The following is a 13,091-nucleotide window of genomic DNA, read 5'->3' as shown; positions in this document are numbered from 1 at the left end:
AGCTATAGTGTCTGTTAGTGGTGGCAAAATACCAGTTTTTCATGTCTGATATCGATGCTGGTCCAGTACCATTAGGGTTTTTGATTGAAAATGGCATTTTTTGTTTTAGGTCACACTTTATTTTGATGCTCCGTTTGTTGAATATGGTTACATTGCATTTACATGCCAACTAATTCTCATTAGATTATGAGTAGACTGTTAGGTTGGGGTTGGGGTTAGGGTTAGTGTAAGTTGACATGTACTTGCAAAGATTCTTATCGGTTAAACATCTGTTGAAGAAGCAGTATCAACAGATATTAAGCAGACAGTCTACTAATACTCAAATGGACCATCAAAATAAAATGTTACCTTGATTTTTGGCTGAATGGCGGAGCGCCTGAAAGCTGCTGTAAGAAAAGTATGTGATTTCAGTCAGTGAAAAGATTTTAAATTTGTTTTTCGTTCATAGAATTTCACATTGGTCAAAAAATAAAAGCCAAAAAAGGTTATTCTGCAATGAGGTAATGTTCAACGAGCTGGTTTCACTCTCCTTTCAGCTGTACTCATTAGCTGCGTTTCCACTATCGTGGCTAAAGCGAGTGAGCCAGGGCGAGCCAAGGCCAGTCAGAGCTTTTCTCTGTAGGCTAGGCTATCTTTTTTCTTAAATACATGTAGAGCTTTTTTAGTGGATAGCTGCTGAGCGCAACGAAACATAGGCTATATTTTATTACTTGCTCTTATTTGCTGAAGTACTTAACACTTTCCCTAAATATCCTTAAATAAAGGGGAATCACCTATTAAGTGTCATATAGCCTATAGGGAAAAATTAATGTTTCAGATCTTTCCGGAGCATTTGGGCTGAATGTTTGACGTGTATATCTGAACGAGCATGTTATGAAATATATTTTCTTTTTTCTTTCCATTTTTCTGTCTATCAACAGAGAATTTCTGTGGTTTTATAATATGGATTGGTGCGCTCACTGCGCTGGGTCCCTCCGTTAGTGGCGAGACCACTCGATTTCGATGCCGACAGTCGGTCGGTGAGTAAATAAATATGGTGAATGAGAACACAGGCCTGTGCGTACAGACATATAATGTAATGCTGAACCATAACGGGTCATTTGTTTGTTTTGGATGTCTTTATTTGAATGGTTTCGTGATGATGTGATGGTGTGCATTATCTGCCTGATTCCCGCCGAAGTGGGCGGATTGTGTGACGTTTTGATTCGGGGGACGTTCTGGGGGCGAGGTTTGCGTGATGCGCTGCGAGCTACTAGCCTGACAGTGTAAACGCGACATGATTTCGGCCTCATTGCTCAACCTCCCGGGCGATTGGCCCGGCCCGATTAAAGCCCTGGCTCGCACTGGCCAGACAGTGGAAATGCGGCTAGTGTATGGAGTTAAAGGGACATGAAACCCCCTTGTGTCGTTTTGAGCACACACTGAGTGTGGCAAAACAACGCACAGACGCAGAGGAGAAAGACAGCAACGTTTTCATTGACATCAGTAAACAAATTATTTGCCAAATTCTTAATTTGTCAACTTTAACTGCAGTTTGGCGCTTTACTTTCACTCAGGAACATTTTATGCATGCCTCCTATGACAAACGTGATACTGGATGCGAGGAACTGCTGGAAGAGTGTAGTTTTAATGCAATGTTAGATACCGCACGGCGAATAGGAGAAAAAAAATCAGCATTGTTCGGTAACTTATATGCACTAGTTAGGTAGCGTTAGAAAGCCGTGTGTTTATAGACTATCCTGTCACAAAATGCGGCAAAAATTCTACGTGACGATAATAGTGTGATTGGGTGTTTACATGTTTACACTCGGAGAGCAGCATTTACAGCGGATCTTTAGTCCGTAATATTGTAGTGATATTAACGTACGGTAAACTTAGTAACTAAATCATTTTGATTAAGGTTTGTCTTTAAAAACAGCCTCTGGTGGATTTATGCGAGAGGAGCAGGTGTGAATGGCGCTTGCGAGAGAAGTGTAAGATCTCAAAAAGCATACACAGCGCTCTCTGGTGGATTCACGAAAGCAGAAACAGCCAAAAACGTATCTCCTGGTGTTTGGTGCTCTCCAAAAATGTATATAGAGGTACGTTTTCAGAATGAGCCTGGGTTGATTAAATGGTAAACCAGCTTGCCATATAGAGTGTATGTATATGTGTGTGTGAGAGAGAGGGGAGAGAGAGAAAGAGAACTTGTGTATGTGTGTGTGAGAATGAGAGTTTGTATGTGCATGTTTGTTTTCGTGCCATACAAGGACACAAACTTGTATAACAAAGGTATTACAAGGAGAAAGTGACTTATGAGGACACTGCCCATGTCCCCATTAGTGCAAGGCTTATGAATCATACAGAGGGATTTTTTGGAGAAAGTATGATGCACATTTTTCCATAAGGGTTGGGTTTAGGGATAGTGTTGTGCTAGCGTTCTAAAAAAAAATACAGTTTTTCAGTATTAAAAAATGGAAACCTATGGAATGTCCCCACAATTCACAAAGAATGAATCTCTGTGTGTGACAGGCTGTGTGTTATGTATGTTTGCTTATGTGTGTGTGTGTGTGTGTGTGTGCGTGTGCGAATAACCCAGTTCCCTGCGCTGCTCTCCTGTATGTCGGTGTGTCCGCTGGTGTGTTCAGGGATGTTCGCCTGCAGCTCGTCCACATTCAGTCTTCATCCGCACACCGAGTTTAACACACACAACCTGACAGATAGATGTTTTTCACATTTTCACCCCAGTTCTCCTCGCTGTAATGACTTGAGTGTTATTTTAGAGCCTTCCTTTTGATTTTAAATGTATTTTTGTTTTTATGTTTTACCACATTTTTGTGTTTATTCAGTTCATCACATTTAATTGAACTAAATTAAACTGAGAAACTGACGGTATAGTGTTTATTCTCTTTCTTTTTCCGCTAAATTGAAATAAATGACCAATAATGTCTTGTCAACTAGAGGTAAAATATATATGTTTAATGTGGGACGACGCAAGAAGGTCGCTGGTTCGAGTCCTGGCTGGGTCAGTTGGCATTTCAGGAGTTTGCATGTTCTCTCCTCATTGGCGTGGGTTTCCTCCGGGTGCTCCGGTTTTCCCCACAGTCCAAACACATGTGCAATAAGTGAATTTGGCAAACAAAATTGCCCGTAGTGTTTGAGTGGGTGTGTGAATGTAATGTAATGTGTATTTATATAGCGCATTTATTGTGTATGGCCGTACACCCAAAGCGCTTCACAATCATGAGGGGGGTCTCTCCACACCACCACCAGTGTGCAGCATCCACTTGGATGATGCAACGGCTGCCACAGGACAACGGCGCCAGTGCGCTCACCACACACCAGCTATTGGTGGAGTGGAGAGACAGTGATTGAGGCAATTCAGTGGAAGGGGATGATTGGGAGGCCATGATCGTAAGGGCCGATTGAGGGACTTTGGCCAGGACACCGGGGTTACACCCCTGCTCTTTTAGGAGAAGTGCCATGGGATTTTTAATGACCACAGAATGTCAGGACCTCGGTTTCACGTCTCATCCGAAAGACGGCGCCCACTGACAGAGTAGTGTCCCCTTCACTTTTACTGGGGCATTAGGACTCACATAGACCTCAGGTTGAGCTCCCCCTGCTGGCCTCACTAACACACTTCCAACAGCAACCTAGTGTTCCCTAGTGGTCTCCAATCCAGGTACTAACCAGGCTCAGCCCTGCTTAGCTTCAGTGAGTAACCGGTCTTGGGCTGCAGGGTGATATGGCTGTGGCAACTATTGAATGAGTGTGCATGGGTGTTTTCCAGTACTGGGTTAAATAGTTGGCGGTTCATTCTGCTTTGGCGACCTCTGGAATAGAGACTAAGTCAAAGCAAAATGAATGAATGTTTTAAGGTTTTATTTTAAATGCATTGTTATGCAAATATTTTATTATGATTAATAACAACAAGTACATTTAAGAAATGTTGGATTATTTAAATCCCAATTGTGTAAACTATTAGCAAAAATACGACTTTTGCTGCTTGTTCAATCTACTTATTTAAAAATGAGTTAAAACAACACAAATCTTAATTTTTTTTTTGGGACAACTTAATTGTTTTATGTTGTAAATTTGTAAAAGAAATGATAGTAAACATACTGTCATTGATTTGTGTTGGGAAAACATGAAGGAATTGTGCGGAACCCAGCATTTTTTACAGTGTATGGACTTCCCCGGACATTGGCTTAAATATGGCCCCATTCATTCATTTCCAAAAATTAACCCAGCAGTTGAGAAGGGAATAAACGGAGGTCAGAGCCAGCTCCAAGTGGTTGGGATTTGAGCTCCAAGTGGGCTGTACAAACCTGGAGTTATTTATTTATTTATTTAATGTCTTGTACATGTATACATGAGTCCAATATTGTGTCTTATGAATGTCTACGCCTACCCCAACTCTAAACCCAACCTCACAGTAACCTGATGTGTTTTATTAATATCTACACCACCTAAACCCAACCTACTTGTGGTTTAAGTCCCTCCCACTTTGAGGTCTCTGGGCTGCAGCGAACCCTACTTCCAGCAGTTGAGTTAGTCCATATTACACCTGAAATTGGGTTGAAATAACCCATCATTTTTCAGAGTGTAGATCAAAATCTCACATTGACCTTCATTGTTTGTGAAAGCAACAGTGATAATAGATTAGTTTGGATTTATTGGCATAATTAAATGTATGTTTTTGTAAATGTATTCATTTGGCCGATGTTTACACTGCATTTAGGGTCAGCGAATCTTAAAAGCTAGGTCTTAACTTAAACTGGAATGATTCGATCATTAATTTTCCTTCGGCTTAGTCCCTTCTGTCATCAGAGGTCTCCACAGCGGAATGAACCACCAACTCTTCCAACTTAAACACTGGAATTATTCAATCATTCCTTTTCCTTCGGCTTAGTCTCTTATTTCATCAGGGGTCGCCATAGCGGACGAAACCGATAACTATTCCAGCATATGTTTTACGCAGCGGATTTAGCTTACCCGATTGACCTATAGTGCAAGTCTTTGGATTGTGAGGGAAACCGGAGCACCCGGAGAAAACCCACACCAACACGTGGAGAACATGCAAACTCCACACAGAAATGCCTACTAATCCAACCAGGACTCGAACCAGCAACCTTCTTGCTGTGAGGCGACAGTGCTATCCACTGAGCCACCCATACTGGAATTATATAGTTTAATAAATGTGAATGTGGTTTAATAAGAGCGCTGTTTCCTGAAGGCCTGAATCCTGTCCTCTGACCTGTGTTCAGAGCGTCTCTGTGTTCATTACTCCTGCTCTCAGCTGCTCCTGCACACTTTCTGTCCTAGTTTAAGTTGCTTTCTCCTCACTTTATCCAGGTCGACTTGTTTTATTTTTGTTCCGAAACACTGTCTTATAAATGACGAGGCTGAGAAAAGAATACAGCTGAAAATATCTGCACAGTAAGGCCACATTTAATGCACTTTTGTTCTTTGTAATATATTACAAATATGACAATAATAAAAGTACTTTGCAGCTACTTTGGCATGGAGTAGACTATTATTATTTATAAAATAATAGTACTTAAAAAGTATATGCTAATTGTCAATAAATACCAATATAATTGTATAATAGTTTTTATAATTATTAAATCTAAGTTATTATTATTTTGCCACCTTTATAAGAAATTGCTACAAATAAAAATAACTTTATAATAGTCTTTTTTATATGAATAATATTTTTAATTATTATTATAATTGTTATATTAAAAATAATTTATTGTGGTTATTATCTTATTTTTAATTATCTTAACAGTTTCAATAAAATATACATATTTTTTCATAACTCCAGTTTTAAATATGCTAATAAATCATTAAAAATCTAAATTGTTTTAATTAAGTTGGCATTTAATAATAATAAAAATACATTAAATTTAAAATTATTAATCAGATTTTTATAGAAATTGTTGCATGTTATTTTTTAGTTTTATGTTCCACTTTTAATAAATTATAATATTAATAAATACAATATGTAATAATAATAAATACAAACCGCAGTGTCTCACTTATAATAATAGTATTAATAAAAATATATATTATTATTATTTTATTGTAAATATTAGTAATTATATAATGTACATAACTAATTTCATAATTTCAATTTTAAATATAATAATTAAAAACCTATCAAAATTCTAAATTATTATTATGTTGACATCTTTATAAGTTTGTTTTATTATCAATATTAATATAATAATAATAATAATAATAATAATAATAATAATAATAATTTTATATTAAAATTAATAGTTATTGTTAATTGTTAACTTATTGTCATTTTAATGATAATAACCAATATTTTAATAAAATGTAAATATTGTTTGCATAATTTCAAATTTGAATATGCTCATTAAAATCTTAATTATTTTTATTAAGTTGGCATTTAATAATAATAATGATAATAATAATAATACATTATATTTAAAATCTGTCCAGCCATCTGACCAATCTCAGCAGATTAGAGCCATTTGACTAATCAGAGAAGAGCCATCTGACCAATTGGCATTTAATAATAATAATAATAATAATAATAATAATAATAATAATAATACATTATATTTAAAATAATCAGATTTTTATAGAAATTGTTGCATGTCATTTATTAGCTTTATGTTCCATCTTTCATAAATGATAATAACAATAAATACAGTCTGCAGTGTCTGATTTGTCATGCCAGTGCACGTGTGCTTGAGGACAGCGGAAACATGAGAGTCAACACAGGATCATTTTCTGTCCATCATCTCTCCTCCTATAAAAACACTGTGAGCATCCAGCACATGCAGCCGGTTTCTGTCATGTACGCTTGTTTTCCTGCATTCATTATACACAGAGAAGCGTCACGCTCTCAGCTGCGCTCAGCAGGTCCGCCAGCAGCCCTTTGAGGATCTTCACAGCCGATTATCCGCAATCTGAAGCCCTTGAATGACTTCCAATGGCATTCAGCAGGTCGCGGATCTTTCCAGAAACACATCATCCGGCGTTTATGAACACACTCGCCTCTTCATCTGCTGCAAGAGGAGATGCGAAACAGACCAAAAGACAACTGTGAATATCACGCATTTCTTGCTGAATGTCACTCTGCCATCGTTTTGAGTGGTTTGGGTTTAAATTAGATGAAAAGCCTTCATTTTTCACCTGAGGTTTGGACTGACAGGAGCTGAAGTTCATTTAATGTGCTGATGGGAATGGCAGCGCTGACCTTTGTGTCTGTTTTTTATGAATGTTGTGTTTTGTTTCATGTGAATTTCAGAGTTGTAGTGTAGCTGTTAGTGAGAGTCTGTAGAGTTCTGTAGAGAATACAATAAATGTGTTTGTCTTCCTGGTAGGAAGTGCTGAAATTTAGATATGGTAATGGGTTTTTGGTTTGACCAATTAGAAGAGGGAAGATCTATCTGTCCAGTCAAAGACTAGAGCCATCCGAGAATAGAGCCATCTGACAAATGAGAGCAGAGTAGAGTCATCTGACCAATCAAGGTAAAGCCATCAGGCCAATCAGAGGAGAGTCAACCCACAAATGAGAGAAGAGTAGAGTCATCTGACCAATCAGACGAAAGTCATCCGACAAATGAGAGTAGAGTAGAGCCGTTGGACCAATCAGAGTAGAGTCTTCTGACCGATCAGACGAGAGTCATCAAACAAATGAGAGTAGAGTAGAGCCGTCTGACCAATCAGAGTAGAGTCATCTGACCAATCAGAGTAGAGCAATCTGACCAATCAGAGTAGAGTAATCTGACCAATCGGAGTAGAGCCATCTGACCAATCAGAGTAGAGTAATCTGACCAATCAGATTAGAGCCATCTGATCAATGAGAGTAAAGCCATCTGTTCAGTGAGAGTAGAGTAGAGCTGTCTGACCAATCAGAGTAGAGTCATCTGACCAATCAGAGTAGAACCATCTGACCAATCAGAGTAGAGTAAAGTAATCTGACCAATCAGATTAGAGCCATCTGATCAATGAGAGTAAAGCCATCTGTCCTGTGAGAGTAGAGTAGCGCCGTCTGACCAATCAGAGTAAGGCTGTCAGACCAATCAGAGTAGAGCCATCTGACCAATAAGAGTAGAGTCATCTGACCAATCAAAGTAAAGTCATCTGACCAATCAGAGAAGTGTAGTGCCATCTGACCAATCAGAGCTGAGTAAAGTCGTCTGACCAATCAGAGCAAAGCATTTTGACCCATCTGAGCAGTGTAGAGCCAAAGTCATCTGACCAATCAGAGAAGTGTAGAGCCATCTGACCAATCAGAGCTAAGTAAAGTTGTCTGACCAATCAGAGCAAAGTTGAGCAATCTGACCCATCAGAGCAGAGTAGAACCAAAGTCATCTGTCCAATGAGAGCAAAGAAGAGCCAAAGTCATCTGTCCAATGAGAGCAAAGTAGAGCCAAAGTCATCTGTCCAATGAGAGCAAAGAAGAGCCAAAGTCATCTGACCAATGAGAGCAAAGAAGAGCCAAAGTCATCTGACCAATGAGAGCAAAGTAGAGCCAAAGTCATCTGACCAATGAGAGCAAAGTACAGCCAATGTCATCTGACCAATGAGAGCAAAGAAGAGCCAAAGTCATCTGACCAATGAGAGCAAAGTAGAGCCAGTCATCTGTCCAATGAGAGCAAAGTAGAGCCAAAGTCATCTGTCCAATGAGAGCAAAGAAGAGCCAAAGTCATCTGACCAATGAGAGCAAAGAAGAGCCAAAGTCATCTGACCAATGAGAGCAAAGTACAGCCAAAGTCATCTGACCAATGAGAGCAAAGTAGAGCCAAAGTCATGTGACCAATGAGAGCAAAGTACAGCCAAAGTCATCTGACCAATGAGAGCAAAGTAGAGCCAAACTCATCTGACCAATGAGAACAAAGCAGTCAGAGACATCTGACCAATGAGAGCAAGATAGAGCCAAACTCATCTGACCAATGAAAGTAAAGCAGTCAGAGTCATCTAACAAATAAGAGCAAAGTAGAGCCAAACTCATCTGACCAATGAAGGCAAAGTGTAGAGTCAGTGACATCTGACCAATCAGATTAGAGTAGAGCCATCTGTCCTACATGTAGATACAGTAGATGTCTCAACAATCTTAAAGCATAATAAGGGCACTTTAAAGGGACCCTTGTATGCTTTGTATAGTATGTTTAGTGGGTAATGTTTTGTTTGTTTATATTTCAGTAAATGAGACACAACATGTAAAGGCTCCACGCTCTTCTAGAAAAGGGGAGATGGGGGACGGCAGCAGCTCATTTGCATTTAAAGAGCCACCTAAAGATTTAGAAGCGGAAACATGAGAGACTGAAATGAACTGGCGAAATGGTTTTTCCCCAAGAATCGATCTGAACAGCGTGTGCCGAAGCAGAACCGCAGAACTGCCACTGGAAGCAGTCAGATGTTAACCGGGGGGTCTAATGAGTCATCTGCAGCTCTGAACCCACTGATGATCTAATGTACACAACCCTGATATAAATATCTCCAACTGGTTGCACCCTTTCAGTGCGTCATTGTGAGGCAGAGGTTGTCCTGCAGGCAGAGTTTCATCTCTCCAGAGCTTTAGAATAAGGTCACTCGCTCTATTTCTCTCTCTCTTTCTCTCTCTCAAAGAAAGTGGAGAATTTTGCATGGCGCTAGAGCTGTGAATGCCTTTGTCTCACTTATAAATGCGAGTAGCAGTGAAGACTGTCAAAATAATTATATTTGCTGCTTGTTCAAACTAGTTTAAAATGAGCCAGAACAACACAACTCTAGAGATTTCTTTGGGACAACTTATTTGTTTTATGGTCAATCTACTTAAATCTGTGAAAGCAAAAAGTGAACATGAAGGAATTGTTTTTGTTTAATAGTGAACTCTGCATTTTTTTAGAGTGTTTTTGTTGTGTAGGCTTATAGTTCACTTTTTCAGTTATTAAATAATTTCATTGTTTTGGTGAGAATTTACATTTTTGAAAAATTAACCTTTATGAAAGTGATATACACTCACAGGCCACTTTATTAGGTACACCCATCCAACTTCTCGTTAACGCAAATTTCTCCTCAACTCATTTAGGCACAAAGACATGGTCAAGACGATCTGCTGCAGTTCAAACAAGCATCAGAACGAGGAAGAAAGATTTAAGTTACTTTTAACGTGGCATGGTTGTTGGTGCCAGACAGGCTGATCTGAGTATTTCAGAAACTGCTGATCTAGTGGGATTTTCATGCACAGCCATCTCTAGGGTTTACATAGAATGGTCTGAAAAAGAGGAAATATCCAGTGAGCCGCAGTTCTGTGGGTGCAAATGCCTTGATGATACCAGAGGTCAGAGGAGAATGACCAGACTGGTTCCAGCTGATAGAAAGGCAACAGTGACTCAAATAAGCACTCGTAACAACCGAGACATGCAGAAGAGCATCACTGAACACTCAACACGTCCAACCTTGAGGCAGATGGGCTACAGCAGCAGAAGACCACACCGGGTGCCACTCCTGTTAGCTAAAACAGGAATCTCAGACTGGTTTCTTGAACATGACAATGAGCTCACTGTACTCAAATGGCCTCCACAGTCATCTGAACTCAATCCAATAGAGCATCTTTGTGATGTGGTGAAACTGGAGATTCACATCATGGATGTGCAGCGGACAAATCTGCAGCAACTGCATGATGCTGAGACCAGCCTGGAAATGGCCAAAACCCCTCTAAAACCAGCCTGATGGACCAGCTAAAACCAGTCAACCTTTCGGCTGGTTTAAGCTGTTTTTTTTTCAGCAGGGAAAAGATGGTACATTTTGGGTGAACTGTTGATTTGATACAAAACACACCGAAAGCGCATGGCCATCACAGTGGCATGTTTTGCAAACGCTGAAGTTTAAAAATGCGGTTTTATTTGCTCTCTGCGGGCGCTGCTGCTGTCTCTGTGTAATTGGATTTTCTTTTTTCACGGTCTGGTCATTTTCAGCTGAACTTTCTGAAGGTTTTTCCTCCTCTGCCTGTTTCTAACAAGATGTATCTCGGCAGACGGAAGCAACAGCATATTACATCTTTACAGCCTGAGAGAAAACACACACACACACACACACACACACACACAGCTCCAAGGTTTTGTCTGTGCTTTGGGCTGTTTGTTTTGCTGTCTACTGATGGTCAAGTCAAAGGAAAGGAAGAATTGGACATGAGCAAATAATACAGACTGTGTGAGGAGAGTATTTCTGTGTAAATGACACGGGTTTATTGGCTAAGGTGCTTGGTTTGTTTACACGAGGTGGAAAACGAGGGAAAAACATGAAGCTTTAAATGCCGCCATCTAGTGGTGTCGCTAAATTAAAAAGATGATGCAATTCCTTACTTTTTCCAGATAAAGTAATGTGAAAATAGTCCAAAATGTTTTGGTTTTATGTTGAATATCTTATATTTAAACTTACAAAATTAAAAAATCAGTTTTTTACAACAATAATAACAAAACTTTGGAGCAGAATTATTAAATTATAATATATGGGAAGTACCATGTACACAAACAAAAATGGTCCAATGATTAGCCTAAAATTCATTTGTTTAAAATTCATCTTAAGCATTATATAGAAACCCTAAAAGACACACACACAAAAAAAGCTCTAATGATGTATGCAATTTTGGAATCCCTTGGAATTTTGTTCTTTCTATATCCCCTAATTTTTATATAAAAATTTTATTTTTATTTTTATTAAAAAAACTCTACTGATTTATTCCTTTGATGTGGAAAAAATGTTAACACTGTATTTCTCATTTTTGTATGCTATTGTTCTTGTTCTGCAATAGAAAATAGTTAAAGAGTAAAGTGAATATAGTCATTTTGTAACCAATTACACCATAGACTGTAAAGGATTACACCCAACTGATAGCACTGTTGGGTGAATTGGTGCGTTTGGACAGTTAATTAATTTACAGGTTGATTAAACGTTTTTTGTTATCGATTTCATTGAGTCATTATCATTCCCAAAAGTATCAGATGTTTTTGTAGTGAGTTTAATGAGAAACTATAGTCGAATTGCCATGTTTGTAAACATTCAAGATGCACGCGCAGAGAGGTTGCAGAAAAAACTGGGAACACTTGCGTTTACAGCGAGGGAATGACATCCAATGCCGTAGAGTTTGTTGTTGTCTTAGAAATAAGATATATTTAATAAATATTATATATATATATATATATATATATATATATATATATATATATATATATATATATATATATATATATATATTTACATAATGATTTCAGCATATTATAATCATCTCAGACTGGTTACTTGAACATGACAATGAGTTCACTGTTCTCAAATGGCCTTCACAGTCACCAGATCGCAATCCAATAGAGCACCTTTGGGATGTGGTGGAACTGGAGATTCCCATCATGGACATGCAGCTGACAAATCTGCAGCAACTGTGTGATGCTATCATGTCAATATGGAGTAAAATCCCTGAGGAATATTTCCATTACCTTGTTAAATCTCTGCCACGAAGGATTAATGCAGATCTGAAGGCAAAAGGACGTCCAACACAGTACTAGTAAGGTGTACCTAATAAATTGTCAGTTCATGAATGGTTTTGATTTGTAATTCACATTTTTATTTATAATATTTCTTAGTTAAATATTTTTTTAATTATTGTTAATTTTTAAAGTGTGTAGTTTTTCTTTTACATCATGGTTTTTGATCAACTGTGATTTCAGCTTAAAGGCACAGATCACCCTAAAATGAAAATGTCCCCATCATTTCCTCTCATTCAGGTTTTTCAAGTTTATTTGTCATATGCAAGAAAAATCTCATTTTTATTGATTTATTTAACCAGATTTTTGTCAAATGTCATATCCACGCCAAAGACTGTTTGCCATGGCTGTGGATTAAAGGTAATCATGTTGTAAATAATGTTCCGTTTCTTTCACAGACCAATAATTTATCTCCTTAAGACATCAATCTTATCTACAGGAGCCGCAGGTATACATTTTGTTTTGCCTGTATGTGTTTTTTAGACTCTTAAAGTGCCGATAACCATTGACTTGTATATTATGAATCCCCAATGACCACAGTTTTCCATATATATAACAAATATGTTTGTGAAAAGGCTGTTTTTTTTAATCCATTGCAATCAA

Source organism: Danio rerio, chromosome 24 (assembly GCF_052040795.2).
Source record: "Danio rerio strain M-AB ecotype USA chromosome 24, GRCz13ab, whole genome shotgun sequence".
Lineage (NCBI taxonomy): Eukaryota > Metazoa > Chordata > Actinopteri > Cypriniformes > Danionidae > Danio > Danio rerio.
Note: the sequence above shows the minus strand (reverse complement) of the source record.